The sequence below is a fragment of the Typopeltis vanoorti genome, chromosome 20 (assembly GCF_054136105.1).
Source record: "Typopeltis vanoorti isolate ZY-2024b chromosome 20, IOZ_Tvanoo_1.0, whole genome shotgun sequence".
Classification (NCBI taxonomy): Eukaryota; Metazoa; Arthropoda; class Arachnida; order Uropygi; family Thelyphonidae; genus Typopeltis; species Typopeltis vanoorti.
In genome coordinates this window covers 53,791,597-53,805,233 of record NC_143568.1, presented here as the reverse complement: position 1 = coordinate 53,805,233, position 13,637 = coordinate 53,791,597, and positions in this window count along the sequence as shown.

Sequence of the window (13,637 nt, the reverse complement as noted above, 5' to 3'; positions counted from 1 at the left end):
TTACTATATCAAAGAGTTTGTTTCTAAATTAAATTCTCTTCTTTTCTTAGTAGTTTGTGACTGAATGTAGGATCGATGCAAAATCTTTTTATAACCATTCTGTTCCTTATAATTTTTTCTAATAGAGGATTGATTTTGTTCAGTATTTTGACATGTATCTTATAACCTGTGTTTAATGAACTTATTCTTCTATAATTGGCACAGTTATTCTTACTTCCATTTTTAAAGATGGAAATTATAGTTATATTTTTCCAGTGTTATGTATTTTTGTTTATTAAAGTAAGAAATCATTGGTGAAATTTGTTTTCTTCATATTTCATTGGCTATTGGGATTTTATCTTCTGGTGGTTTTCCATTTTTCATTTCTTTTAATGTTTCATTTAATTCTTCTGATGTAATGTAATGTTATTTAAAAAATGAAAGCCGTAATCAAACATTCAAACTTATCAATGTGGACATTTCATTCAGTCATAGCTAGCATTGACTATACCGAGAGCTAGAATGGCAAGAAATTTGCTTTTAATTACTTAGACAGTAGGAACATACACTGCCTGTAAAGAAGTTAACGGACACTCCCCCCCATGAGCAAGGTGCATCGTGCCATGTGAAGACCCATGTCTTTGTAGCAGGTATAAATCCGGAATATGATGCTCGAAGTCAGTTCAACTGTGTCTGGGTCAAATGGCTGTAAAAAGGAAATTAATTTGTTTTGAAAGAGTCGATGCGATAGGATGCCATGTTGCTCGCCTATCTGATTGGCAAATTGTTGACATTGGGCCATCTGAGATCAACAATCAGTGATGCCATACTGAGATGAAAGTGCAGGGAGCCAACTGCAAGTGGTATACCCACAGTGGACGACTCACCACACTCATCTAATGTTGACCGTACAGTTCTACGAAGGATAGGTAAAAACCGCCATGCGGAGTTTTGGCTTGACCGAAACACGAATTTGCACAACATTCAGAACCGAGGCTCACAACATGGGCTTCAATAGTAGGGCCGCAATATGCCCCAGATTACCCGAACCAACTTGCAGCGTCATCTTCATTGGTGCAAAGAGCATGTACAGTGGGATGTAGAATCTTGGAATGCTGTGTTGTGGTGTGACGAATCGTGTTATATAACCTGCTAGGCAAGTAGACGGAGGGGGGGGGGGTCGGATTCCCTACGAACGTCTCTTACCAGAGTGTTCAACGCCAACTATGAAATTCAGAGGTGGCAATGTGATCGTATTGCCCTGGTTTGGTCTCGAAGCTCTAGTGCCACAAATATCGAATTCCAAGAGGTATCTGGACAATGCAATGCTTCATACTTTGTGACGTTTCTATGGAACTGACCATTGTCTCTCAGCAAGACAATATACTTTGTCATAAGCCTTCTGCTGCTGTAACTGCATGGTTTGTGGACACACCAGTGACTTCAACAGAACTGAGTTTAAAAAAAAAGTTTGCTGAATACCGTTTCACTTTTGTTAGTGAGTTCACTTAATATATGTAAATTAATACTGCTGCTAGTATTAATTTAAAATAATTGTAGGTATGAATTATAAAACAATTCACTCAGTGTTTACTATATATTATATGCAAAATATATATAGTATAAAATCATAATGGTCATCATGCATACATAATTTATCAACAATATATTGCTTCAATGAATGTCCATAAATTAAGTAATGAAGAAAAATTACGGTAACTGAGGAGGGGATTAAAAAATATGAAATTCAGGTACATTATGCATGAGGGTGTTCGGAAAAGTTCTCGGCCTCGACCCATAGATGGCCGAGGCATTCTTGTGAAATTGCGAGTCATTCTACAAGTAGTTGTTTTATTCAGCTGTCTGAAGCAAAAGTGTCTATCCCTTTAAAATGAATAAAATTGAGTATCATTCAGTTATAAAATTGTTTGTAAAAAAAGGTTTAACGCCAAAAGAAATTCATTCGAAGTTCATGAAAGTTTATGGGGGCACTCCTTCATTTTGACAATTAACCCTTTCTAACCTGAATATTTTTTTCCAAGTGAAAAAAAAATTCTTCCTATTTATTTTGTCTTTAGGTCTAAAAAAAATCAAGAGTATCAAGTATTTTGATGAAAAATACATTTTTCAGGATAGGAATTCCGACCGACTGATTCCATATGGAATCATATCCTGGTAGCAAATATTCAACTTCTGAGATTATACTCTATAATCCAATATATGCATATTATTCTACTAAGCCATAAAAACAGATATTGGTAAGATTTATACGTATAATACATATATGTTATTATATTAAAGAAATTGAACTAGAATGTACGATACCAATTGGAATCATTCGCCACGTAATATGGGCTACGAAAGCCAAGACAGTGATTCCAATTGGAATCATTAGGGCAGAAGGGGTTAAGAAATGGGCCGCCGAGTTCAAACGTAGCTGTACCAGCCTGGAAGACGATTCACGTGAAGGACGTCCAAAAAGTATAACAATACCAGAAATCATTGATCAAGTGCACGATATGGTATTGGATGATCGGCTAGTCAAAGTTGCTGAGACTATAGGCATTTCAAAATGGATATATTTTGCATGAAGAATTGCAAACGAAAGCTTTGTGCAAGATGGGTACCATGCTTGCTCACAGCAGATTAAAAACGCACTTGCATGAAAATCTTTGAACAGTGAGCGTTTTAACAAGAATAAAGCTGATTTTGTGCGTCGATTTATTACTATGGATGAGACTTGGATTCACCATATATACATGGATATATATGGTGAATACATATATATCCATAGCTTCTATACATACATGGATAGAAGCTGGTTGTTCAGTGCCAAAGAAGACAAAGTCAGTTCCATCAGCAGGAAAGGTCATGGCATCGGTGTTTTGGGATGCTAAAGGCGTTTTATTAATCATCTTTGAAAAGGTAAACCAATAACTGAAGAATATTATTCCGATCTTTTAACCAGACGAAGAAACGATCCGGTTTGCAGAAGAAAAAAAATAATTTTTCATCAGGACAATGCACCTGCCCACAAAGGTGTTTTGGCAATGGGAAACTTAAGGGATCTGCACTGTGAATTGTTGGAACCTCCACCCTATTCCCTAGATTTGGCTCCTTCTGTCTCTTCCCAAAACTAAAACTCTTCCTCGCTGGGCAGCGTTTTTCTTCGAATCGAGAGGTGATTGCAGCTGTAGAGGGGTGTTTTGCAGATCTTGCTGAGAACCACCACAGGGACGAGATAATGGCGCTGGAGCATCGCCTGAATAAATGTATTAGTCTTAAGGGAGATTATGTTGAAAAATTGAAATTATAAATTGTTTTTCATTGTTAGGCCGTAGAACTTTTCAGACTACCCTCGTAAAATGTGACGCTGAGTCTGGTTGTATAAAGGTGGACGTTTTGAAGTTGCTTCCCATTTCGAGTCTGGAGTGAGAATAAGACATTTCCCGATATCAAAATTCTGAGATATGACAGCTACACATTAACCGATAAATTCAAGTGGCAAGCCATCGTAAGACTATACTCAATGGAAGAACGATGGTCTTGAAGGTGCGATGGCCAGGGACATAGATGTTAAGCAACCTTGTGGTACAGCCTCGTTACGGTCTTTGGCTAGAATTCTTCCTTTTGCATCTGCATCTCCTTGGATGTGAAAGGTTCCTGGGGGGTGGGGTGAATGGTGTTGGGCAGAAGTGATGTCAAGGGGTACTGTTGACTAAGTTCCTGCATGTCTGTAGGAACTTAGAAGTGTTTCTTGCAGGAACAATAGCCTGATGTTATATGCCTCCTGCTTGAATGGTGATCTGAGGCCTCGGCTGTTAAGCAAGGTGATGCAAAAGTCTGGTGGTGTAATTGGTTGTTTATAACCAGTCTGGGTCCTTGATTCTAAGGTCTTTGGCGAATCTAAGTAAGGATTCTATTCGTAGGGAGATAGTGGAATATCCGTCCCCCTTGCAGGCTTGCTTGAAGCTTGGAACAGGAATTCGAAGTTTTGCTGTTATTTTATTTAAGCTGAATATACTACCTTCAAAGGTCTTGTACGAGTAGTTGTTAAATTTTGACCCGTGTATGTATATCTTTCTTTTATCCTTGATGTCTTCTCTTGAATGGAAGGGAAGTATGTTTTTGTTGTTTTTCTGGTACTGGATTTTTGTTTCTTTTCTTTCTTTGGAGCCTATTACGTAACGTGTGATATTTTCCCCTCTTTAAGTTGCATGTCTTCTGCACCAGAGGGGTCACTGGCTTCAGATGGAAGTCATCCTCGGGTTTACCGGCTGCTGCTGGTAAAACGGCAGCTTCTATAAGAGTTTCCGGCTCGACTTTAGTTGTTCGGTTTTGTTGGTTTATCTGGCTGGATGTCAGTTTCCAGTACCGTCGTAACCACTGATATTGCAGTGGAAGTAGCTACTTTTATCTTCCCAAGGACTGTCGGTGAGAAGGTCTTCTCCAGTATCCCTAAGAATACTGGAGTTGTGGAAATTCACCTTGATCCATGGTCATGGTAGGCTGTTGTGGCAGTGGCTTAGTTGTTGACCCTGCTCTTTTCGCGAAGGTGCGTAATGGGTAGCTAGTAATCCGATGGACTGGATTGCTGCTTTCGGCAGGTATTAGGGCAATGACTGGAGATGTGTCTGACACAATTGAAACACTTGACCTGGAGGCAGTCTTTGCCCAGATGTTCGATCGAGCAGAAGTGTTAGCATTGTTGCTGCACTCTGGGGTAGTTTACCATTACCCGTGCCGATATTAACCAAGTTGGACATAGGTAACTTCATGTCCATAGTAAAAGTTACTTCCCTGGAGAACCAAGTGAGATCTTTGGAAATGCAACATTTTATACTGCTTGATTTCGCAAGGGCTTCTATTAATATTCGTCTTTAGCTTGTATGGATTCCATCAAGAACCTATCTATATTGAGAGAGTGCACTTGGCTCCCTACCATGACTAGTCTTACATGGTTCCTCTTGTATAGAGAAACCCTCTAAAAGTTTTTCTCTCGAACCTATTCACAACTACGAGAAACTTTTCATCCCTATATGGAGTGGAGGAGCGGATGTTCTGTGATCCGATGATCTCTTTTAAGACTGGGCTCTTCAGATCCTTGCAGCTCAAATCCTAGCGTTCTAATCCTGGAAGAAACAAATATATACTCTAAGTGGACCGTCGTAGAGTAAAGTTTAGTAAATAAATGTTATAATCACGCCTATATGGCAAAAAAAAAAAAAATCCCACTCTAGTAGAAGTAAAAAAATGAATATCCACTCTGTAAACCTAGGAAAATAATCAGACAGCAAGCCTGAAGCTGACGTGATCGGTGAAAAGGTAAAGAAATCCCATCATCGGCATACTGAAAAATAAAAAGGTTAGTGTGCCTTGAAGAAAGAAAAAGAAGGGCAAGGAAAAGACAAGGTTTAGGTGGGGAGGGGAAGAAGAAAATAGGCATCAACTCATATCTTGCTAGCTTATTGCTATCAGAATAACTTTTGTTACCACTGCCAGCAGACTGTCTCAGATGGAAAGGACCACGAGAGTAACCGGTGCCCAGATGATCCGTGCAATCAGGGAGGACTGCCTCGAGTAGACCTCGGAACAAAGTTGACCGAAGTACACTCGATGAAAATGCAAAGACCAGAAATCAGACTAGGAGTGGAGATGCTACCGTTTATGGGGGTGGTTAAAGCAGTAGCAAATAGAACTTCATGGTGTTATTTCTGTTAGTACACAGGATGGGAGGTGTACACCACTTGATTTTAAATCTGGTTTCACCCAAAGCTTCTCTGTCTATAGATGTAACAACCTTAAAGAGCTATAGAACTTGTAGAAGATGATTCAAGAGTTGCAACCGGCTGGAAGGATTGCATTCTTAGAAAATTTTTCCTTACCTTCCAGATGTGGTATTTGATCTCATTGATAATAAATGCCAACGACCTGTCTGTTGGTGAATGACGCAGCGAACGGCAGATAGATGACTACTTCATGCAGTAGGATGGGGGACGCGAAGTACGTCGCTTAACTTCCTCCACTGTAGAGCACTCAGAAGGCATGCTGTATGGTGTCCAAGCTCCGGCAGAAGTCACAACATGTTCCTGGTGGTGTAGAACTTCCAGATGTTGAGATAACTGAAGGTTTCCATCGGCTATCCTCCATGCCAGATCCTTTCTCGATGGGTAGCGTCGATGTTTGGAGAGGTGACTAAACAGGATGGTGTCGTTGGTCCCTAAATCTGTAACTTCGGTTCGAAGGATGGTGAAGTGCTGGTACTAAGTGTTACTGTTCCTGGTATCGGTGGTGTTAATACTGACGAGCGGAGTTGTTCTGTTAGCTGACAAAGTATGGTTTGTTCTCCCAATCCGGGGACACTTGAAACCAAAAAATTCCGCACAGGATAACGGGGATGGCTGGTTTGCATTATCCTGTTAAGATGGAAAGCGGTATTGCTCAGGTATCTGATGTTCAATATGGGGAAGCTGAAGCTCCCCAGCTTCTCCAGAAGTTGAAGAATCTTCATCCTCGCTGTGTTATTGATGTTGACGACGTACTGATAGGCTGGACATAAGATTGTTTTGATGACTGTGGCCCTTTAGGAAAGTGACAGCTGTCCGTTTGACCTTGAGGCTCTCGAATTTTCGCATTTAAATTCTCGATGTTGAGTACAAGCTGTGCTGCAAATGATAACCCCCAGGATGGTGAAGAGGTCTTGTATGGAGTCCGGTAATCCAAACAACATCCCTATGGGACAAGACCCATAGGGATGTTGTTTGGGTGCCAGACACCATACATTTTGATCTTGGTTTTGTTGGGGTTAGATGTGGGCCCAACACTTTGAACTTCTCTAAGATAGTGAAGAAGAAATGACTGGAGTCGTCTCTGAGGGTTCCCACCATCTCATCCACGTAAACTTTTACTTTAGATTCATCCGTGGTGAGAGGTAATGGAATCTCTCTGACAGCACAAGAGTTGTTGATTGTATGAATGGCTCAAGAAAGGCAGCAGACTAAGGGGAAAACTCTGTTTGACCACTTTCTGGGTGTTAATAGGGTATCCGTTGATAAGGAAGTGGGGAGAGCTGTTGTAGTTCTCTAATGATGGAAAGAAGTCTGCTGCTGACTCGAACTTTCTGAAGGATGTTGAACAAAAAATAAATGACGGACTCTGTCAAACGTTCGGTTCATATCGGTGGACAGCAATGTCATTGAATATTTCTTGATGTTGACCAGATATAACAGTTCTTTTACTAGGATGAGACTAAACTGCTTCGATCGGATAGGAACACCATACACCTGTGAGCTGTTCATGATGTACCTCATCCACATCTTCAGTCTGTCGTTCTGTACACGGGCAAGGATCTAGTAATCCGTTTTCGGCAGACTGATGGGCCTCTTTTTTTGATGTAGCCTTAAGTAAGAAGACTGTATGGCCTTCCACAAATTCTGGCGGTATATTTCTGGTGTCACAGAAGGTATTAAAGAGTACCACAAGAATGGGGAGGATGAAATCGCAGGGCTCATGATAAAGTTCTGTCCCTCAGCCGTCCAGTCCAGGCGGTTTCTTGGTTTGGCATTGCTTGAAAGCTGATGTTCGGCCACTGTTATCGGTCGGTCTAACCCTGGTGGATGTGCACAGGAAAAGAGTCAGTGTTCCAAAAGGAGTAATCCTGGGCGGCGGGGGGGGGGGGGTACTGTTACCTTGGTACAGTTCTGTGTAGCTAACCCTAGAAGGCTGTCGGAATGTCAAGTGTAATGATGCTTGTGCACCTACCTTCAGTGATAGTTATGATGGTTCGCTCTGCTCGAAAATTAACGTCGCGCCTAATGTAAAAAGCGACCAATTGCCTAACTTCCGAGCGCAGGTGAAGCCTGCTCTTGATGTTTTTCTCCCCCTCAACCTGTTTGTTTTTCCATATCGATGTCGAGATTAATGCCACGGATGATGGTTTCACATGAAAAGTCTTGGCATTGACTGGCCACGAACCAGCTTCTTTCCTTGTACAGTTCACGGCGCCGAGATCTGCGAAGGAAGACACGTTCTTAACCCCATTCAATCATATTTTCTTTGATGGTGATTTTTAGTTGTGCCCACTTGATCTAGTCCCGGTCAGCATTTCCCTTGATAGAGCAATGCCGGATAGGACAGAGATATGAGAATATCTCTGTCCTATCCGATATCTCTGTCCTATAGGACAGAGATATGGAAGTTACCACCAGACTTACCGTCACTGTTCTCAATCACGGTAAGTCTGGTAGTAACTTCCAGGGACCAGGACGGACCAATTTCTGCTCTTTCTAGATATTTATATGACAGCACAACCATTTTGTGGTCTGAGATGTCGAGATGCATTGGTGTCTGAGATGCATTGATGTCTACATGCCTTATGGTCTCGACTCTGGAGACAAGGGATGGTGATAAATGAAAGCGGTCTGGCCTCATCCCGATTCTTTGACCTGTCCACATGAAATCCCAACAGTAGCGGTTGTGAACCTTCCAGATGTCTCTAAGCTGGAGATTTTTTAGATGAACTGCCTACAGGCATCACTACACCTGACATTCACTACAGGTGCCTGTAGCCAATATTGCAATTTCCTCCTATTTGGAAATTGCAACATTGGCATCGAATATCCAGCTTTGAACACGACATCGAGATGACCTAAAACTCGTGACGACTATACTTTTTATTTTAAAGCTGGTGATCTCGTTGTTTGACTTTGTGTAGTCATCACAGATGAACTGGAAGATGGGAAAAAAAATGAAAGAAAAGAAGAAGTCTCCCAAAATAAGAACTCCGAAAAATGAGAAACAACATCGGAATTCGAAATGGAGGCGGAAACCGCTCCTCAAAGATTGGAGTGACTTCCATGTTTCTTTTTTGGGGGAGGCTTCTTTTCTTTCTGTCTTTCTTGCTTGGTAGTAGTTGTTGTGGGAGGTAGTGGTTGTTTTTCCTCCTTCTCAATTTGCATTTATTGTGCAGGGAGGACGCTAGCTACCAGAGGGAAGGTCTTGGGTTCTTCAGTTAGAGATAAAGTCTTTGGTGTTGTTGAGGAGCTGGTCGCTGATGGAATGCTGACGTTGTCTTCATCTGTTTCCGATAGTAAGGTGGTCGTGGCTGTAGAGAAAGCTCTTGCCTCAGCAGATGTTGTTGAAGTGAGGTTTTAATTTTGCCCAAAAGTACTTGCAAGTTTTCTTCTCACTGATTTTTTTGGAAAGTTCCTGAAATTCACCGGCGTCCCAAACAGACTGCGAGTTAAGTAGTTCGATCGGTTCTCCTGCTCGCTCTGCGAATGTGCGCAGAGGACAAGATGTTATTTTGTTCTTACTACTTATTTTTAGTTGCGCACACCTGTCCCAGTCCCAGCCAGCAGTGATCCAAGTGGAACACAGTTTTAGCGACGGGAAGTCTGGTGGTTATTACCAGTGGCCCAGGCCAACTTTAACTGTCTCTAGATGCTGGTAGGTGAGCACAACCATTTCTTTGTCCAAGATGTTAACGTTGATGTGGACGTGCCTTACGGTCTCGACTCTGGAGACAAGGGATGGTGATAAGTAAAAGCGGTCGAGCCTTGTGCCGATTACTTGGCCTGTCCACAAGCCAAGATGGTGAATTCTCCAGATGTCTGTCAGATGGAGATTTTTTAGGTGAATTTCTAGGTGCTTGTTGCTAGCAGTGCCATTGTTGGCATTTCCCCCTACTTTATCCCAGGCCGGTCCGCCATGCAGTTAAAGTCTTTCGCCATAGATGTAGGCGTTAAGCGACTGGAAAAATCTTGGTCTTTCTGTAGAATTTGTTGGGGCGTAAATCTTGAACCTGGTGGTGCAGCCCACCAGTCAATGGCGGCGAGTTTTCTCTCCTCTGGATGTAATGGAAAGCTCCGAGGAGGGGGGGGGGGGTAGCGTAAGTACCCCGAACGCGGCGCTGTTTCTTTTGTCGTAGCTCCAAAATGATGTGATGTGGTACTTTTGGCTCAGTTCGTGCATACCTCTGTAATGGAAGAAGTGCGTTTCCTGCAGGAACAAGAGCCGGATATTAAAAACTAGCATTAACATCCACATCTCCACTTGTTTTGATGTTGAACAGAACCCTCTGATATTAAGGGAAGCAACACAGGAGGAGGGTGGTGGCATTATCATGTTTTAATATATTATACTCGCATAGGTCTTTAATTCTCAGTTGTTTGACAAATAATTAGAATATCAGAAGGGAGGTGGGAGAGCATCCACCACCATAAGAATGTTATTTGTTTTTCTTTTATTATTATTATTTGAGACCTCCAGGGAGTCCAAAGACTCATCAATAGAATATTTCTTTTTATCTTATGGCATGCTTTTTCTAAATCAATAAATATGATGTATGTTTCTAGTTGTATTCGCTTCTTTCTTCTATACATTAATCCAAGAAAGAAATCTCTACCTATACATGAATGCCCTTTACTAGAATCATTCTATCTTTAGAATATTTTGCAAGTTATTATTATTATTATTATTATTATTTCGTATTGTGCTGTACGTTTTGCAACATAAATTCAGAATACTTATATTCCTCTCGTATATTTTTAAGGTCTTCTCTATTACCTTTTTACGATTAGGAATTACTATTGTTTTCTTCCATTATTTTGGTGAATTTCCTGTTGAATGAACTTTATTCAAAATTAATGACCTCTTTCTAAATATTATTCCTGCATGTTTATATTATTCTGAGGTTAAGTTTTTTTTTCCTCGTGGTGGATTTTTTTTATTTTTTATTTCTTTTAAACTAATTCTTCCACTGCTTTAACTATGAATTTCATTATCTGTTTGCGAATTGCATTTAAAACTATTATCAGTCTATAATTCCAAATAAAATTTTAGTAATTCTGTTGTTTTTAGTTCATTGCTGATATTTTTTTCTCTAATATCTGAACTTAGATCTCTTAAAATTTTATATTCTAAACTGGAGTCTAAATAGTATATTCTAAACTGGAGTCACAGTGTTACATAACATTTTTACAAGCAGAACCTCTCAGCATGTCCATCCCAACTCCATACTCATCTACACGAGGCGTACCCAGTTAAGCCAAGTAATCTAACGAAATGTTGGTTCAAATCCCAGTGGGAAGTTAGATCGGCGAACAGATGAGCAATGGATGCTGAGATAATGGTAATATTCTAGGACAGAGTAGCATCTAAAAGATGACAGCGGAAAACGAGCAAATTTTGGTCAACGGTGACATCCACAACCTCAGTAAGTGGTTACTATTCTCAACACGCCAGAACCTGGTCAGGAGATGGGCCCGATATAAAGCCAACTTCTCAGAATCATTGGGCGAAGTCTTCTGTTTTCTCTTCTGGACCATCTAATCCAATTATTTAAGGAGACTGTTTATTTATAATTAACTTCTATTATTCTTTCGTTCCAGTATGTGTAATAATTTATCTGTTTTGAAATAGATTTCGGAAGCCAAATCATAATGCTTGCTCTGCTCTTTTCTTTCAGCTGACTCTATGATATATCAGAACAGAGTTCTTTTAATTTCTTCTGTGTTTTCGTGATTAATGCAATTTTATTAAACACTTGTGTATTGAATGTTGTATCTAATTCTATTCTTTATACACTATTCCAAGTGTAAATGCTCATTGTATTTTATCCTTTCTATTTTCGTTTTGCTGTTTTCATTCCATGATGGACTCTTCATTTTCTGAAGAGTCCATCCAAATTCTTCTTTAGGGCTTAAAAGTAAGATAAAATTCTCTAATGAGTAGAAATTAAGCGGATAAAAATCCTATGTTGTTATATAGCCAGTAAGTGAAACTCAAGATCGAGAACTACGATCTATATGAGTTTCAATGCCGAAAAACTATCGGCGAAGGCAATTCGAAGCAAAGGTGGAGCAAGCTCCCTCACTATTCTTGATATGCTCTCATAATGTAAAACACAGCTCCTAGGAGATGTAATACTGTCATTACATTATGAGGAGAGGTCACTACCCAGACCGGTTTCAACCTTTTTTGAGGTCTCATCAGTGAGTTGGTAGACCTGGAAGATATCAAAGCTTAGTGATACTAAGGTCTACCTACTCACTGATGAGACCTCAAAAAAGGTTGAAACCGGTCTGGGTAGTGACCTCTTTTCATAATGTAATGACAGTATTACATCTCCTAGAAGCTGTGTTTTACATTATGAGAGCATATCAAGAATAGTGAGGGATCTTGCTCCACCTTTGCTTCGAATTGCCTTCGCCGATAGTTTTTCGTCATTGAAACTCATATAGATCGTAGTTCTCGATCTTGAGTTTCACTTACTGGCTATATAACAACATAGGATTTTTATCTGCTTAATTTCTATTAAGTTGCCAGAAAACTAGCCGTTTGGCTTTTCATTTTAATTCTCTAATGAGTAGTTCAGTAATAGGATTACTACCTTCAGGTCTCCAAATTCGCCTTACTCCATATATAAATGGAGAAAGTGGGGATAATATACTTGAGCAGTTGAATTAGAGATACCTACCTAGTAGCGGGTAGCACCCCCTTTCGCCTTAATGACGGCGGCAATGCGGCGTGGCATGGACTCCACGTCGCATTGCCGCCGGAATCACTGGAAGCATTGGGGAGCCAAACTGATCCATGACCGCTACACAGCCTCCCACAATGCACGGAAATTGGTTGGAGCAGGGTCCAGGGCGCGTATATCTCTCTCGACAGCATCCCAGATGTGTTCAATAGGATTGAGGTCAAGGGACCTCGGAGGCCAGCCAAGCATCCTCATGTCCGTGGAGTTCATCCACCCGCTCGGCCACAATTAGTGAGCGGTGGGCCGATGCATTGTCTTGCTGTAGGTACAGGTCTCCTGCAGGATGCTGTAGGCATAGAAATGGATGCACGTGATCTGACAGCAGGTCCCTTTATCGTTCGTTGGTGAGGGACGATGGTAGATGTGCCAGGGGACCCATTTCATCCTACGTAAACAGTCCCCATACGAGGATACCACCACCACCACCAGCCTAAACTGTACCCTGTTGGCACGAGGGATCCATCACTTCGTGTGCTTGGAGACGCACTCGTACCCTGCCATCGGCATGTACCAACGTGTACCTCGACTCATCAATCCAGGTGACCTTTTTCCATGCTTTGAGGGTCCAATGGCAGTGTTCCTGCGCCCATGCTAATCGTTGTGCCTTGTGACCTGCGGTGAGCAGAGGTATCCTAGTCGGGCAGTGGCATCTGTACCCCATAGCGAGGAGATGGTTCAGGATGGTGTGGCTGCTCACACGTCATTGTTGTTCAGCATTGAATTGGCGAGTGATCTGCGGCACTGTGGCCCGTCTATCCGCTGTTACCATCCGAGCTACCGACGGCGTCCCCTCTCATCGACAGATTGTATACCACTGCAATTTTCCCTGGTGGCTGTGGTTTTACCCGATTCCATGTACTAACGGTACACTCTTGACACAGTGGCCCGTGAAAAGCCCAGTGCCTGCACGACTTCGGAGATGGAGTGTCCCATATGTCTGGCTCCGACTATCTGGCCGCGATCGAATTCGCTGAGATCTCGAGTCTTCCCCATTCTGTGCTCGACTATTACTCAGACGGTCAGTACAAGGTCTGACGACATCCCCGTCACGCGGCACTATTCCATTCGCCGGGGCGACCACAGCACCATTTCGCCAACACTGCAGGTATCTCTAATT